This window comes from Eschrichtius robustus, chromosome 1 (genome assembly GCF_028021215.1).
Source record: "Eschrichtius robustus isolate mEscRob2 chromosome 1, mEscRob2.pri, whole genome shotgun sequence".
NCBI lineage: Eukaryota > Metazoa > Chordata > Mammalia > Artiodactyla > Eschrichtiidae > Eschrichtius > Eschrichtius robustus.
The window spans coordinates 143,593,576-143,609,119 of NC_090824.1; the positions used below are offsets into that span (position 1 = coordinate 143,593,576).

The following is a 15,544-nucleotide window of genomic DNA, read 5'->3' on the forward strand; positions in this document are numbered from 1 at the left end:
GGTTTTCCTCAGATGGGCCCAATGGCTGCAAGAGTGGCTTGATTGTTCGTCTTGTTGAGTGGCCTGAAGGCTGTGGATTCTCCAGGCTTTTGCGGTACCCCAGGCTCATGGCTCCCCTGCAGAGCCCCGCACACTGCCCGGTTGTGTTCTGCAGCATCCTAGCATGTGCTTGGATCGAGGATGACACCCTTGTATGCATTCCTTGGAAACTCTGAACAAAATGGGTGAGAATAATCCATCGTCTCCTTATCGTAACTGAGGTTCAGCACGTTTCATCTCTCGGGTATAGGGGACTGTTAGGAATGAAGTTCAGTGTCCCTTGCCGACATGCACACAAACACCAACAAGGACTCCAGTAGAGGAGGGGCTCCTGTCTGAGGGTCGACCGTGTCTGCGCATAAGCTGGCTTATCTGTGTATCCCGAGTCCCTGCTGAAAGGCGGTTGAAGGAATGCAAGGGGGCAGGCTCTCTTGCTGGTCTTAAGAGTCGGGGTGTGTGCCGGTCTAGGCCCAGTGTGCTTGCAGTTGGATAGGTGTGTTTTGGCCAGGATCACGCTTCGTGCATGCCGTTTCGTGTGTTCATTTTGGAAGCCAAAATGAGCAAGCGTCCCTGGTTGGTTGCTGGAGCCTGCGGACAGGCCTGTGGCCCTCCCTGTCCTTGCGTTTTGCACAGTGAGGTTTTTGAGTCCCTAGTGAGGCTGGAGAACTGGGCGGGGTTGGGCTCGGGTTGGGCGTCGGCGGAAGGGGCTGATGGATTAGGCCACACTGCTGCCCTTGTCTGCTCCTCTACTTTAACACCCAGCACAGTGTTGGTGCCAAGTGGGGCATCGTGGAGTGGGGTGAGGATCGAGTGCTGCATTTAAACCTGCGTGGTCGCTGATGGCCTGGACAGGAAGGTGAGGGATGATGGGGACATGTCCTTTGTGAGGTCGTGGAATAGGCTGTCATAATTGGGTTGCAGGTGCTGGCCTCGGCTTCCCAAGGATGTGTCATGTTCGTGATGGGCTGGCATCAGCTGCCTATGGAGGGGGTGGCTTTGGCAGTTCAAGTGCATGAGGTGAGGTAGGTAACCTGTGTAGATTTGTGATCCCATTGCCGGAGGAATGACACCCAAATGGTGTCTTGTGGGACGTAGAGAAGATTGATATTGTGAGGCGTCTGTGCCGTCCTCCTTGGAGGTAGGTGAGTTATGGAACGTCCCTATTGACTGCTTTCTTCCCTTGTTTGGGAATGTGCAAAGTGAAAATGTTTCTCCCTGGGGGGAATGACACCGCTAGCCAGTTTGGCATGCAGGCCTTTCAAACAGCCTGAGGTTTATCTGCAGCAGTCCGTGGGCGGGGCAGAAATGGGGGCACTCTTGCGATGCCAGGTGTGCTGTCGTGGACAGCCACTGTGCCCTTTCAAGCTTCCAGATCCCCTCGTGTGGCAGAGGTCTTCCGTTGAAAGTCTGTCTGTGGTCCTCAGGAACAGTGCATTTGATCGCTGTGAGTTCCTCGGTAGTGTCGCTGTAGCAGTGGAGAATTGCCAGGATGCATGGGGTGGTGTGGGCCTCATCAAAGCAGACAGGCTTGCGGTCTGTCTTCCCTGGGGTTCAGTGTCCCCGTGTTCGCATGATGTCTGTGGCTTCCAATAGGGTCGAGTCGCCCTGCATGTAGGAGGAGGGCACTTAGGAAGAGGCTGTGTATCGTTTGAGCGTTTTCTCAGTGGTCAGGGCCACCAACCCTGCCAGTTGGAAACTTGCCGATACGTGGGCGAGGAGGTGGCCTAATTTCTGCTCTGGTGTTCCAACCTGTGTCATGGTTGCTGAAGCCCAACACTTCCCATTGTGGACATTCCCACGGAGTCATTGAAAGTGATTTGGTCTAGTTGGTGTGAAGACGCACTTGGTCCGCAGTTCCTTAGCCCCTTTAGAAGTGCCGGGCTGCATCTTGCCTGTAGGTAACTGCAGGTAGCTCTCAGACCGCCCATGGGAGGTTCCCTTGCTTCCGGGAGTGCTGGGAGTGACCCCAAGGGCACATCAGATGTGCTGGTAGGTGGCAGGTTCTCCAGGTCCACATAGGTGTGACAGCCACGGCCGGGAGGCAGGTCTCGTCCAGTCTTTGTGCTTTGGTCAGAAGGCATGGCTGTGAGAGAGCGGGAGTCTGTGCACTATTTCAACAGTCCCTGAGGGTCAAAGTTCGCATGTGGCCTCTTGAAGCTGACAGGGGTCTTTCTCCTTTCAGTTGGGGGTCCATCCAGGATGGTGTGTATAAACTATGGCGTTTACTGTCGGAGGCGTCTGCAGAGGGCCACAGGGACAACCAGAGACCTAGACGCGTATTCAGCGGCACACACCGGAACCCACGAGTGCATCTTCGTGCGCAGTCACAGTCACACACGCCCACACGCGTGAATACACACGTACAGCGTCTCACACACCGGCCAACATACATGCCTAACTTCCTCCAGTCGTGCTGTGAGACACGCAATCCGTTTTCGGTAAGGGATAGTGGTACTTGGGAAGCAGATTCCGGGGTCACACGCAGGTAATTTTTCACAAGAATCGTTCTCTGAGGACTGTGGTGCAATTCAGAAGCCTGCATGATTTCTGTCCACTTCTCAGGTGCAGTTGCAGGGTAAGGCTGGCCGTCGGCAAAGACAAGAAAACCTTCGTGTTGTCTAATGACTGGACGTGCTAAGGGGAACTGGAAAATGTGGAGCAGGCGCACGTTGCTGAGCGTGGCTGGGGATAACTCAGGACAGTAGCATTCACACATACTAAGATGTGCCATTGGATATTAGGTTTTCCTCAGATGGTTCCAATGGCTGCAAGAGTGGATTGATTTATGGTCTTGATGAGTGGCCTGAGGACTGTGGATTCCCCAGGCTGTTGGAGTACTTCTGGGTCATGGCTCCTCTGCAGAGCCCCACGGCCTGCTCGTTTGTGTTCTGCAGCATCCCAGCATGTGCTTGGATCGATGATGACACCCTTGTATGCATTCCTTGGAAAATCTGAACAAAATGAGTGAGAAAGCTGTACGGTCTCCTCATCGCAACTGAGGTTCAGCACGTTTCCTCTCGGGGGTAGGGGACATTTAGGAGTGAGGGCCAACATCCCCTGCTGACATGCATGCCAACACCACTAAGGGCTCTAGCATTGGAGGGGCTCCTGTCTGAGGGTCAACCGCGTCTGCCCATAAGCTGGGTCATCTATGAATCCGCAGTCTCTGCTAACAGGCCGTGAGGGAATGCAAGGGGGCAGGATCTCCTGCTAGTCTTCAGAGTCGGAGTGTGTGCTGGTGTGGGCCCTGTGGGCTTTCAGCTTGGAGAAGTGTGTTTTGACCAGGATCACGCTTTGTGCATGCCGCTTCGGTGGTTGATTTTGGAAGCCAAAATGAGCAAGGTTCCCTGGTTGGAGCCTGGAGCCTCAGGCCAGGCCTGTGGCCCTCTCTGTTGTCGTGTTTGGTGCGGTGAGGTTCTTGAATGCCCGGTGGGGCTGGAGCAGTGGGCGGGGGTGGGATGGAGTTTGGTGATGGCAGAAGGGGGCTGATGGATTAGGCCTCACTGCTGCCCCTGAAGCTGCCAGCACACTGTTGGCGCTAAGTGGATCATCGTGGAGTGGGGTGAGGATCGAGTGCTGCATTTAAGCCTGCGTAGTGGCTGCTGCCCTGGAGAGAAAGGTAAGGTATCATGAGGACAGGTCCTGTGTGATGTCTTGGGATGGGCTGTCATCATTGGGTTGCAGGCGCTGGCCTCGGGTTCCCAAGGATGTGTCTTGTTCGTGATGGCCTGGCAACAGCTGCCTATGGTGTGGATGGCTTTGGCAGTTCATGAGGATGCAGTGAGGTAGGTTACCTGTGAAGAGTTGCAATCCCGTTTCCAGAGGAGTGACTCCCCACGGGTGTCTTGCGGGACATAGAGAAGACGGACATGCTGAGGCATCTGTGCCGGCCTTCTTGGGGGTAGGTGAGTTATGCAAACAAGCCCTTTGGTCGCTCTTTTCCCACTTTTGGGAATGTGCAAAGCGATAGTGTTTCTGCCGGAGGGCATGACGCGGCCGGCCCGTGTGGCATGCAGGCCTTTCGAATAGCCAGAGCTTTATCCAGAGCAGTCCATTGGCGGGGCAGAGAAGGGGGCACTGTTGCCATCCCTGGTGCGATGCCAAGGCCAGCCACTCTTCCCTTTCAGGCTTCCAAGTGCCCTCACATGGCAGAGGTCTTCCGTTGCAAGTCTGTCTGTGGTCCTCGGGGACCACGCCTTTGATCACTCTGAGTTCCTCAGTGGTGTCACTGTGGCAGTGGAGAATTTCCAGGATGCATCAGGTGGGATCAACATCTTCAAAGCAGACAGGCTTGCGGTCTGTCTTCCCTGGTGTTCCTTGTTCCCGTGTTCGGAAGATGTCTGTGGCTTCCAATAGGGACGCGTCGCCCTGCTGGCAGGAGTAGGGCACGTTGGACGAGGCTGTTGAGCGTTTGAGCGGTTCCTTAGGGGTCAGGGCCGCGAACCTTGCAGGATGGGAGCTGCCTGAGACATGGCCGGGAAGGTGGCCTAGTTTCCGCTGTGGGGTTCCAACATGGGTCATGGCTGCTGAAGCCCTCTGCTTCCTGTGGTGGGCATTCCCACGGGTCAGAGGAAAGTGATTAGGCCTAGTTGGCAAGAAGTTGCACTTTGTTCGATGTTCTTTAGCCCCTTGAGTGGTTTCAGGCTGCATCTTGCCAGTAGAATGCTGTAGGTCGGTGTCGGCTCACACACGGGAGTTCCCTTGCTTCCGAAAGTGCTGGGAGTGACCCCAAGTGCACATCAGATGTGCTGGTAGCTGGCAGGTTCTCGAGTTGCACGTAGATGTCACTCCCACAGCCGGGAGGCAGGTCTCGTCCAGTCTTTGTGCTCTGGTCAGAAGGCGTGGCTGTGGGAGAGCGGGAGCCCGTGGAGCATTTCAACAGCCCCTGGGGGTTAAAGTTTCCATGCGGCCTCTGGAAGCTGACAGGGGGCTTTCTCCTTTCAGTTGTGGGTCTAGACAGGGTGTTGTGTATGAACTATGGCGTTTACTGTTGGACGCCTCTTCACAGGGCAACAGGGACACACAGAGACCAAGACGCGTAGTCAGCGGTACACAGAGAAACCCACAAGAGCTTCTGCGTGCGCAGTCACAGTCACACGCGTGAACACAGAAATACAGCCTCTCACACGCCGGCCAATGTATGTGCCTAACTTCCTGCAGTCGTACTATCAGACATGCAGTCAGTTCTCGGTAAGGGATAGAGGTCCTTGGAAAGCAGTTTCAGAGCTCAAGCCCAGGTAAATGTTTGTATGGATCATGTCCTCTGAGGACACCAGTCTACTTCCCAGGTGCAGTTGCTGGGCAAGCCTCGCCGTCAGCTAAAACAAGAAGATCTTCGTGTGCTCTGATGACTGGAGGTGCTAAGAAGAACTGGAAAAAGTGAGGCGGGGCCATGTTCCCGAGCATGGTCGCGGATAACTCAGGACGGTAGGTATTCAACCACCGCAAGATGTGCCATTAGATATTAGGTTTTCCTCAGATGGGCCCAATGGCTGCAAGAGTGGCTTGATTGTTCGTCTTGTTGAGTGGCCTGAGGGCTGTGGATTCTCCAGGCTTTTGGGGTACCCCAGGCTCATGGCTCCCCTGCAGAGCCCCGCACACTGCTCGGTTGTGTTCTGCAGCATCCCAGCATGTGCTTGGATCGAGGATGACACCCTTGTATGCATTCCTTGGAAACTCTGAACAAAATGGGTGAGAACACTCTATCGTCTGCTTATCGACACTGAGGTTCAGCACGTTTCCTCTCTCGGGTGTAGGGGACTGTTAGGAGAGAAGGCCAGTGTCCCCTGCAGACATGCACGCAAACACCACCAAGGACTCCAGTAGTGGAGAGGCTCCTGTCTGAGGGTCGACCGTGTCTGTGCATAAGCTGGCTTATCTGTGCATCCCGGGTCCCTGCTGAAAGGCGGTTGAAGGAATGCAAGGGGGCAGGCTCTCTTGCTGGTCTTAAGAGTCGTGGTGTGTGCCGGTCTAAGCCCAGTGTGCTTGCAGTTGGATAGGTGTGTTATGGCGAGGATCACGCTTCGTGCATGCCATTTCGTGTGTTGATTTTGGAAGCCAAAATGAGAAAGCGTCCCTGGTTGGTTGCTGGAGCCTGAGGCCAGACCTATGGCCCTCCCTGTCCTTGCGTTTTGCACAGTGAGGTTTTTGAGTCCCTAGTGAGGCTGGAGAAGTGGGCGGGGTTGGGCTCGGGTTGGGCGTCGGCGGAAGGGGCTGATGGATTAGGCCACACTGCTGCCCTTGTCTGCTCCTCTACTTTAACACCCAGCACAGTGTTGGTGCCAAGTGGGGCATCGTGGAGTGGGGTGAGGATCGAGTGCTGCATTTAAACCTGCGTGGTCGCTGATGGCCTGGATAGGAAGGTGAGGGATGATGGGGACATGTCCTTTGTGAGGTCGTGGAATAGGCTGTCATAATTGGGTTGCAGGTGCTGGCCTCGGTTTCCCAAGGATGTGTCATGTTCGTGATGGCCTGGCATCAGCTGCCTATGGAGGGTGTGGCTTTGGCAGTTCAAGTGCATGAGGTGAGGTAGGTAACCTGTGTAGATTTGTGATCCCATTGCCGGAGGAATGACACCCAAAGGTTGTCTTGTGGGACGTAGAGAAGATTGATATTGTGAGGCGTCTGTGCCGTTCTCCTTGGAGGTAGGTGAGTTATGGAACATCCCTATTGGCTGCTTTCTTCCCTTGTTTGGGAATGTGCAAAGTGAAAATATCTCTCCTGGGGGGGCAAGACACCGCTAGCAAGTTTGGCATGCAGGCCTTTCGAACAGCCTGAGGTTTATATGCAGCAGTCCTTGGGCGGGGCAGAGATGGGGGCACTCTTGCGATGCCAGGTGTGCTGTCGTGGACAGCCACTGTGCCCTTTCAAGCTTCCAGGTCCCCTCGTGTGGCAGAGGTCTTCCGTTGAAAGTCTTTCTGTGGTCCACAGGAACAGTGCATTTGATCGCTGTGAGTTCTTCGGTAGTGTCGCTGTAGCAGTGGAGAATTGCCAGGATGCATGGGGTGGTGTGGGCCTCATCAAAGCAGACAGGCTTGCGGTCTGTCTTCCCTGGTGTTCAGTGTCCCCGTGTTCGCATGATGTCTGTGGCTTCCAATAGGGTCGAGTCGCCCTGCATGCAGGAGGAGGGCACTTAGGAAGACGCTGTGTATCTTTTGAGCGTTTTCTCAGTGGTCAGTGCCACCAACCCTGCCAGTTGGAAACTTGCCGATACGTGGGCGAGGAGGTGGCCTAATTTCTGCTCTGGTGTTCCAACCTGTGTCATGGTTGCTGAAGCCCAACACTTCCCATTGTGGACATTCCCACGGGGTCATGGAAAGTGATTTGGTCTAGTTGGTGAGAAGACGCACTTGGTCCGCAGTTCCTTAGCCCCTTGAGAAGTGCCGGGCTGCATCTTGCCTGTAGGCAACTGCAGGTCGCTGTCAGCCCGCCCATGGGAGTTTCCCTTGCTTCTGGGAGTGCTGGGAGTGACCCCAAGGGCATATCAGATGTGCTGGTAGGTGGCAGGGTCTCCAGGTCCACATAGGTGTGACAGCCACGGCCGGGAGGCAGGTCTCGTCCAGTCTTTGTGCTTTGGTCAGAAGGCGTGGCTGTGAGAGAGCGGGAGTCTGTGGGCTATTTCAACAGTCCCTGGGGGTCAAAGTTCGCATGTGGCCTCTTGAAGCTGACAGGGGTCTTTCTCCTTTCAGTTGGGGGTCCATCCAGGATGGTGTGTATAAACTATGGCGTTTACTGTTGGAGGCGTCTGCAGAGGGCCGCAGGGACACCCAGAGACCAAGACGCGTATTCAGCGGCACACACCGGAACTCACGAGTGCACCTTCGTGCGCAGTCACAGTCACACACGCCCACACGCGTGAATACACACATACAGCGTCTCACACACAGGCGAACATACATGCCTAACTTCCTCCAGTCGTGCTGTGAGACACGCAATCCTTTTTCGGTAAGGGATAGTGGTACTTGGGAAGCAGGTTCCGGGCTCACACGCAGGTAAGTTTTCACAAGAATCGTTCTCTGAGGACTGTGGTGCAATTCAGAAGCCTGCATGATTTCTGTCCACTTCTCAGGTGCAGGTGCAGGGTAAGGCTGGCCGTCGACAAAGACAAGAAGACCTTCGTGTTGTCTGATGACTGGATGTGCTAAGGGGAACTGGAAAAAGTGGAGCAGGCGCACGTTGCTGAGCGTGGCTGGGGATAACTCAGGACAGTAGCATTCACGCATACTGAGATGTGCCATTGGATATTAGGTTTTCCTCAGATGGGTCCAATGGCTGCAAGAGTGGATTGATTGATGGTCTTGCTGAGTGGCCTGAGGACTGTGGATTCCCCAGGCTGTTGGAGTACTTCTGGGTCATGGCTCCTCTGCAGAGCCCCACGGCCTGCCCGTTTGTGTTCTGCAGCGTCCCAGCATGTGCTTGGATCGATGATGACACCCTTGTATGCATTCCTTGGAAAATCTGAACAAAGTGAGTGAGAAAGCTGTACGGTCTCCTCATCGCAACTGAGGTTCAGCACGTTTACTCTCGGGGGTAGGGGACAGTTAGGAGTGAGGGCCAACATCCCCTGCTGACATGCATGCCAACACCACTAAGGGCTCTAGCATTGGAGGGGCTCCTGTCTGAGGGTCGACCGTGTCTGCCCATAAGCTGGGCCATCTATGAATCCGCGGTCCCTGCTAAAAGGCCGTGAGGGAATGCAAGGGGGCAGGCTCTCCTGCTAGTCTTCAGAGTCGGAGTGTGTGCTGGTGTGGGCCCAGTGAGCTTTCAGCTTGGAGAAGTGTGTTTTGACCAGGATCACGCTTTGTGCATGCCGCTTCGGTGGTTGATTTTGGAAGCCAAAATGAGCAAGTTTCCCTGGTTGGAGCCTGGAGCCTCAGGCCAGGCCTGTGGCCCTCTCTGTTGTCGTGTTTGGTGCGGTGAGGTTCTTGAGTGCCCGGTGGGGCTGGAGCAGTGGGCGGGGGTGGGATGGAGTTTGGTGATGGCGGAAGGGGGCTGATGGATTAGGCCTCGCTGCTGCCCCTGAAGCTGCCAGCACACTGTTGGCGCTAAGTGGATCATCGTGGAGTGGGGTGAGGATCGAGTGCTGCTTTTAAGCCTGCGTAGTGGCTGCTGCCCTGGAGAGAAAGGTAAGGTATGATGAGGACAGGTCCTGTGTGATGTCGTGGGATGGGCTGTCATCATTGGGTTGCAGGTGCTGGCCTCGGCTTCCCAAGGATGTGTCTTGTTCGTGATGGCCTGACATCAGCTGCCTATGGTGGGGATAGATTTGGCAGTTCATGAGGATGCAGTGAGGTAGGTTACCTATGAAGAGTTGCAATCCCGTTTCCAGAGGAGTGACTCCCCACGGGTGTCTTGCGGGACATAGAGAAGACGGACATGCTGAGGCATCTGTGCCGGCCTTCTTGGGGGTAGGTGAGTTATGCAAACAAGGCCTTTGGTCGCTCTTTTCCCACTTTTGGGAATGTGCAAAGCGATAGTGTTTCTGCCGGAGGGCATGACGCGGCCGGTCCGTGTGGCATGCAGGCCTTTCGAATAGCCAGAGCTTTATCCAGAGCAGTCTGTTGGCGGGGCAGAGAAGGGGGCACTGTTGCCATCCCTGGTGCGCTGCCAAGGCCAGCCACTCTTCCCTTTCAGGCTTCCAAGTCCCCTCACATGGCAGAGGTCTTCCATTGCAAGTCTGTCTGTGGTCCTCGGGGACCACGCCTTTGATCACTCTGAGTTCCTCAGTGGTGTCACTGTGGCAGTGGAGAATTTCCAGGATGCATCATTTGGGATCAGCATCTTCAAAGCAGACAGGCTTGCGGTCTGTCTTCCCTGGTGTTCCTTCTTCCCGTGTTCGGAAGATGTCTGTGGCTTCCAGTAGGGACGCGTCACCCTGCTGGCTGGAGTAGGGCACGTTGGACGAGGCTGTTGAGCGTTTGAGCGGTTCCTTAGGGGTCAGGGCCGCGAACCTTGCAGGATGGGAGCTGCCTGAGACATGGCCGGGAAGGTGGCCTAGTTTCCGCTGTGGGGTTCCAACATGGGTCATGGCTGCTGAAGCCCACTGCTTCCTGTGGTGGGTATTCCCACGGGTCAGAGGAAAGTAATTAGGCCTAGTTGGCAAGAAGTTGCACTTTGTTCGATGTTCCTTAGCCCCTTGAGTGGTTTCAGGCTGCATCTTGCCAGTAGAATGCTGTAGGTCGGTGTCGGCTCACACACGGGAGTTCCCTTGCTTCCGAAAGTGCTGGGAGTGACCCCAAGTGCACATCAGATGTGCTGGTAGCTGGCAGGTTCTCGAGTTGCACGTAGATGTCACTCCCACAGCCGGGAGGCAGGTCTCGTCCAGTCTTTGTGCTCTGGTCAGAAGGCGTGGCTGTGGGAGAGCGGGAGCCCGTGGAGCATTTCAACAGCCCCTGGGGGTTAAAGTTTGCATGCGGCCTCTGGAAGCTGACAGGGGGCTTTCTCCTTTCAGTTGTGGGTCTAGACAGGGTGTTGTGTATAAACTATGGCGTTTACTGTAGGACGCCTCTTCACAGGGCAACAGGGACACACAGAGACGAAGACGCGTAGTCAGCGGTACACAGAGAAACCCACAAGAGCTTCTGCGTGCGCAGTCACAGTCACATGCGTGAACACAGAAATACAGCCTCTCACACGCCGGCCAATGTATGTGCCTAACTTCCTGCAGTCGTACTATCAGACATGCAGTCAGTTCTCGGTAAGGGATAGAGGTCCTTGGAAAGCAGTTTCAGAGCTCAAGCCCAGGTAAATGTTTGTATGGATCATGTCCTCTGAGGATACCAGTCTACTTCCCAGGTGCAGTTGCTGGGCAAGCCTCGCCGTCGGCAAAAACAAGAACATCTTCGTGTGCTCTGATGACTGGAGGTGCTAAGAAGAACTGGAAAAGGTGAGGCGGGGCCATGTTCCCTAGCATGGTCGCGGATAACTCAGGATGGTAGGTATTCAACCACCGCAAGATGTGCCATTAGATATTAGGTTTTCCTCAGATGGGCCCAATGGCTGCAAGAGTGGCTTGATTGTTCGTCTTGTTGAGTGGCCTGAGGGCTGTGGATTCTCCAGGCTTTTGGGGTACCCCAGGCTCATGGCTCCCCTGCAGAGCCCCGCACACTGCTCGGTTGTGTTCTGCAGCATCCCAGCATGTGCTTGGATCGAGGATGACACCCTTGTATGCATTCCTTGGAAACTCTGAACAAAATGGGTGAGAACACTCTATCGTCTGCTTATCGACACTGAGGTTCAGCACGTTTCCTCTCTCGGGTGTAGGGGACTGTTAGGAGAGAAGGCCAGTGTCCCCTGCAGACATGCACGCAAACACCACCAAGGACTCCAGTAGTGGAGGGGCTCCTGTCTGAGGGTCGACCGTGTCTGTGCATAAGCTGGCTTATCCTTGTATCCCGGGTCCCTGCTGAAAGGCGGTTGAAGGAATGCAAGGGGGCAGGCTCTCTTGCTGGTCTTAAGAGTCGGGGTGTGTTCCGGTCTAAGCCCAGTGTGCTTGCAGTTGGATAGGTGTGTTTTGGCGAGGATCACGCTTCGTGCATGCCATTTCGTGTGTTGAATTTGGAAGCCAAAATAAGCAAGAGTCCCTGGTTGGTTGCTGGAGCCTGAGGCCAGGCCTGTGGCCCTCCCTGTCCTTGCGTTTTGCACAGTGAGGTTTTTGAGTCCCTAGTGAGGCTGCAGAAGTGGGCGGGATTGGGCTCGGGTTGGGCGTCGGCGGAAGGGGCTGATGGATTAGGCCACACTGCTGCCCTTGTCTGCTCCTCTACTTTAACACCCAGCACAGTGTTGGTGCCAAGTGGGGCATCGTGGAGTGGGGTGAGGATCGAGTGCTGCATTTAAACCTGCGTGGTCGCTGATGGCCTGGACAGGAAGGTGAGGGATGATGGGGACATGTCCTTTGTGAGGTCGTGGAATAGGCTGTCATAATTGGGTTGCAGGTGCTGGCCTCGGCTTCCCAAGGATGTGTCATGTTCGTGATGGGCTGGAATCAGCTGCCTATGGAGGGGGTGGCTTTGGCAGTTCAAGTGCATGAGGTGAGGGAGGTAACCTGTGTAGAGTTGTGATCCCATTGCCGGAGGAATGACACCCAAAGGGTGTCTTGTGGGACGTAGAGAAGATTGATATTGTGAGGCGTCTGTGCCGTCCTCCTTGGAGGTAGGTGAGTTATGGAACATCCCTATTGGCTGCTTTCTTCCCTTGTTTGGGAATGTGCAAAGTGAAAATGTCTCTCCTGGGTGGGCAAGACACCGCTAGGAAGTTTGGCATGCAGGCCTTTCGAACAGCCTGAGGTTTATCTGCTGCAGTCCGTGGGCGGGGCAGAGATGGGGGCACTCTTGCGATGCCAGGTGTGCTGTCGTGGACAGCCACTGTGCCCTTTCAAGCTTCCAGGTCCCCTCGTGTGGCAGAGGTCTTCCGTTGAAAGTCTGTCTGTGGTCCTCAGGAACAGTGCATTTGATCACTGTGAGTTCCTCAGTAGTGTCGCTGTAGCAGTGGAGAATTGCCAGGATGCATGGGGTGGTGTGGGCCTCATCAAAGCAGACAGGCTTGCGGTCTGTCTCCCCTGGTGTTCAGTGTCCCCGTGTTCGCATGATGTCTGTGGCTTCCAATAGGGTCGAGTCGCCCTGCATGCAGGAGGAGGACACTTAGGAAGAGGCTGTGTATCGTTTGAGCGTTTTCTCAGTGGTCAGGGCCACCAACCCTGCCAGTTGGAAACTTGCCGATACGTGGGCGAGGAGATGGCCTAATTTCTGCTCTGGTGTTCCAACCTGTGTCATGGTTGCTGAAGCCCAACACTTCCCATTGTGGACATTACCACGGGGTCATGGAAAGTGATTTGGTCTAGTTGGTGAGAAGACGCACTTGGTCCGCAGTTCCTTAGCCCCTTGGGAAGTGCCGGGCTGCATCTTGCCTGTAGGCAACTGCAGGTCGCTGTCAGCCAGCCCATGGGAGGTTCCCTTGCTTCCGGGAGTGCTGGGAGTGACTCCAAGGGCACATCAGATGTGCTGGTAGGTGGCAGGTTCTCCAGGTCCACATAGGTGTGACAGCCACGGCCGGGAGGCAGGTCTCGTCCAGTCTTTGTGCTTTGGTCAGAAGGCGTGGCTGTGAGAGAGCGGGAGTCTGTGGACTATTTCAACAGTCCCTGGGGGTCAAAGTTCGCATGTGGCCTCTTGAAGCTGACAGGGGTCTTTCTCCTTTCAGTTGGGGATCCATCCAGGATGGTGTGTATAAACTATGGCGTTTACTGTTGGAGGCATCTGCACAGGGCCGCAGGGACACCCAGAGACCAAGACGCGTATTCAGCGGCACACACCGGAACCCACGAGTGCATCTTCGTGCGCAGTCACAGTCACACACGCCCACACGCGTGAATACACACATACAGCGTCTCACACACCGGCCAACATACATGCCTAACTTCCTCCAGTCGTGCTGTGAGACACGCAATCCGTTTTCGGTAAGGGATAGTGGTACTTGGGAAGCAGGTTCCGGGCTCACACGCAGGTAAGTTTTCACAAGAATCGTTCTCTGAGGACTGTGGTGCAATTCAGAAGCCTGCATGATTTCTGTCCACTTCTCAGGTGCAGTTGCAGGGTAAGGCTGGCCGTCGGCAAAGACAAGAAAACCTTCGTGTTGTCTGATGACTGGATGTGCTAAGGGGAACTGGAAAAAGTGGAGCAGGCGAACGTTGCTGAGCGTGGCTGGGGATAACTCAGGACAGTAGCATTCAAGCATACTAAGATGTGCCATTGGATATTATGTTTTCCTCAGATGGGTCCAATGGCTGCAAGAGTGGATTGATTGATGGTTTTGCTGAGTGGCCTGAGGACTGTGGATTCCCCAGGCTGTTGGAGTACTTCTGGGTCATGGCTCCTCTGCTGAGCCCCACGGCCTGCCCGTTTGTGTTCTGCAGCGTCCCAGCATGTGCTTGGATCGATGATGACACCCTTGTATGCATTCCTTGGAAAGTCTGAACCAAATGAGTGAGAAAGCTCTACGGTCTCCTTATCGCAACTGAGGTCCAGCACGTTTCCTCTCGGGGGTAGGGGACAGTTAGGAGTGAGGGCCAACATCCCCTGCTGACATGCATGCCAACACCACTAAGGGCTCTAGCATTGGAGGGGCTCCTGTCTGAGGGTCGACCGTTTCTGCCCATAAGCTGGGTCATCTATGAATCCGCGGTCCCTGCTAAAAGGCCGTGAGGGAATGCAAGGGGGCAGGCTCTCCTGCTAGTCTTCAGAGTCGGAGTGTGTGCTGGTGTGGGCCCAGTGAGCTTTCAGCTTGGAGAAGTGTGTTTTGACCAGGATCACGCTTTGTGCATGCCGCTTCGGCGGTTGATTTTGGAAGCCAAAATGAGCAATGTTCCCTGGTTGGAACTTGGAGCCTCAGGCCAGGCCTGTGGCCCTCTCTGTTGTCGTGTTTGGTGCGGTGAGGTTTTTGAGTGCCCGGTGGGGCTGGAGCAGTGGGCGGGGGTGGGATGGAGTTTGGTGATGGCGGAAGGGGGCTGATGGATTAGGCTTCGCTGCTGCCCCTGAAGCTGCCAGCACACTGTTGGCGCTAAGTGGATCATCGTGGAGTGGGGTGAGGATCGAGTGCTGCATTTAAGCCTGCGTAGTGGCTACTGCCCTGGAGAGAAAGGTAAGGTATGATGAGGACAGGTCCTGTGTGATGTCGTGGGATGGGCTCTCATCATTGGGTTGCAGGCGCTGGCCTCGGCTTCCCAAGGATGTGTCTTGTTCGTGATGGCCTGGCATCAGCTGCCTATGGTGGGGATGGCTTTGGCAGTTCATGAGGATGCAGTGAGGTAGGTTGCCTGTGAAGAGTTGCAATCCCGTTTCCAGAGGAGTGACTCCCCACGGGTGTCTTGCGGGACATAGAAAACACGGACATGCTGAGGCATCTGTGAGTAGCTGAGTTATGCAAACAAGCCCTTTGGTCGCTCTTTTCCCACTTTTGGGAATGTGCAAAGTGATAGTGTTTCTGCCGGAGGGCATGATGCGGCCGGCCCGTGTGGCATGCAGGCCTTTCGAATAGCCAGAGCTTTATCCAGAGCAGTCCGTTGGCGGGGCAGAGAAGGGGGCACTGTTGCCATCCCTGGTGCGCTGCCAAGGCCAGCCACTCTTCCCTTTCAGGCTTCCAAGTCCCCTCACATGGCAGAGGTCTTCCAATGCAAGTCTGTCTGTGGTCCTCGGGGACCATGCCTCTGATCACTCTGAGTTCCTCAGTGGTATCACTGTGGCAGTGGAGAATTTCCAGGATGCATCAGTTGGGATCAGCATCTTCAAAGCAGACAGGCTTGCGGTCTGTCTTCCCTGATGTTCCTTGTTCCCATGTTCGGAAGGTGTCTGTGGCTTCCAGTAGGGACGCGTCACCCTGCTGGCTGGAGTAGGGCACGTTGGACGAGGCTGTTGAGCGTTTGAGCGGTTCCTTAGGGGTCAGGGCCGCGAACCTTGCAGGATGGGAGCTGCCTGAGACACGGCCGGGAAGGTGGCCTTGTTTCCGCTGTGGGGTT

At 55.2% G+C, this 15,544-nt stretch overlaps 6 non-coding genes across 6 annotated transcripts; all 6 read left to right on the forward strand.

Moving 5' to 3' along the window:
* Positions 1-171: 171 nt before the first annotated feature.
* Positions 172-264, forward strand: LOC137750483 (small nucleolar RNA SNORD116). The gene has a single exon (XR_011070461.1). It is a non-coding gene; the product is annotated as a small nucleolar RNA SNORD116 (small nucleolar RNA).
* A 2,686-nt stretch (positions 265-2,950) lies between these two features.
* Positions 2,951-3,043, forward strand: LOC137754588 (small nucleolar RNA SNORD116). The gene has a single exon (XR_011071894.1). It is a non-coding gene; the product is annotated as a small nucleolar RNA SNORD116 (small nucleolar RNA).
* A 2,634-nt stretch (positions 3,044-5,677) lies between these two features.
* LOC137778671 (small nucleolar RNA SNORD116) lies at positions 5,678-5,770 on the forward strand. Its single transcript, XR_011076968.1, has one exon. It is a non-coding gene; the product is annotated as a small nucleolar RNA SNORD116 (small nucleolar RNA).
* Positions 5,771-8,456: 2,686 nt separating this feature from the next.
* On the forward strand, positions 8,457-8,549 carry LOC137777058 (small nucleolar RNA SNORD116). The gene has a single exon (XR_011076396.1). It is a non-coding gene; the product is annotated as a small nucleolar RNA SNORD116 (small nucleolar RNA).
* A 2,634-nt stretch (positions 8,550-11,183) lies between these two features.
* Positions 11,184-11,276, forward strand: LOC137778674 (small nucleolar RNA SNORD116). The gene has a single exon (XR_011076969.1). It is a non-coding gene; the product is annotated as a small nucleolar RNA SNORD116 (small nucleolar RNA).
* A 2,686-nt stretch (positions 11,277-13,962) lies between these two features.
* LOC137777521 (small nucleolar RNA SNORD116) lies at positions 13,963-14,055 on the forward strand. Its single transcript, XR_011076546.1, has one exon. It is a non-coding gene; the product is annotated as a small nucleolar RNA SNORD116 (small nucleolar RNA).
* The last annotated feature ends 1,489 nt before the right edge of the window (positions 14,056-15,544 follow it).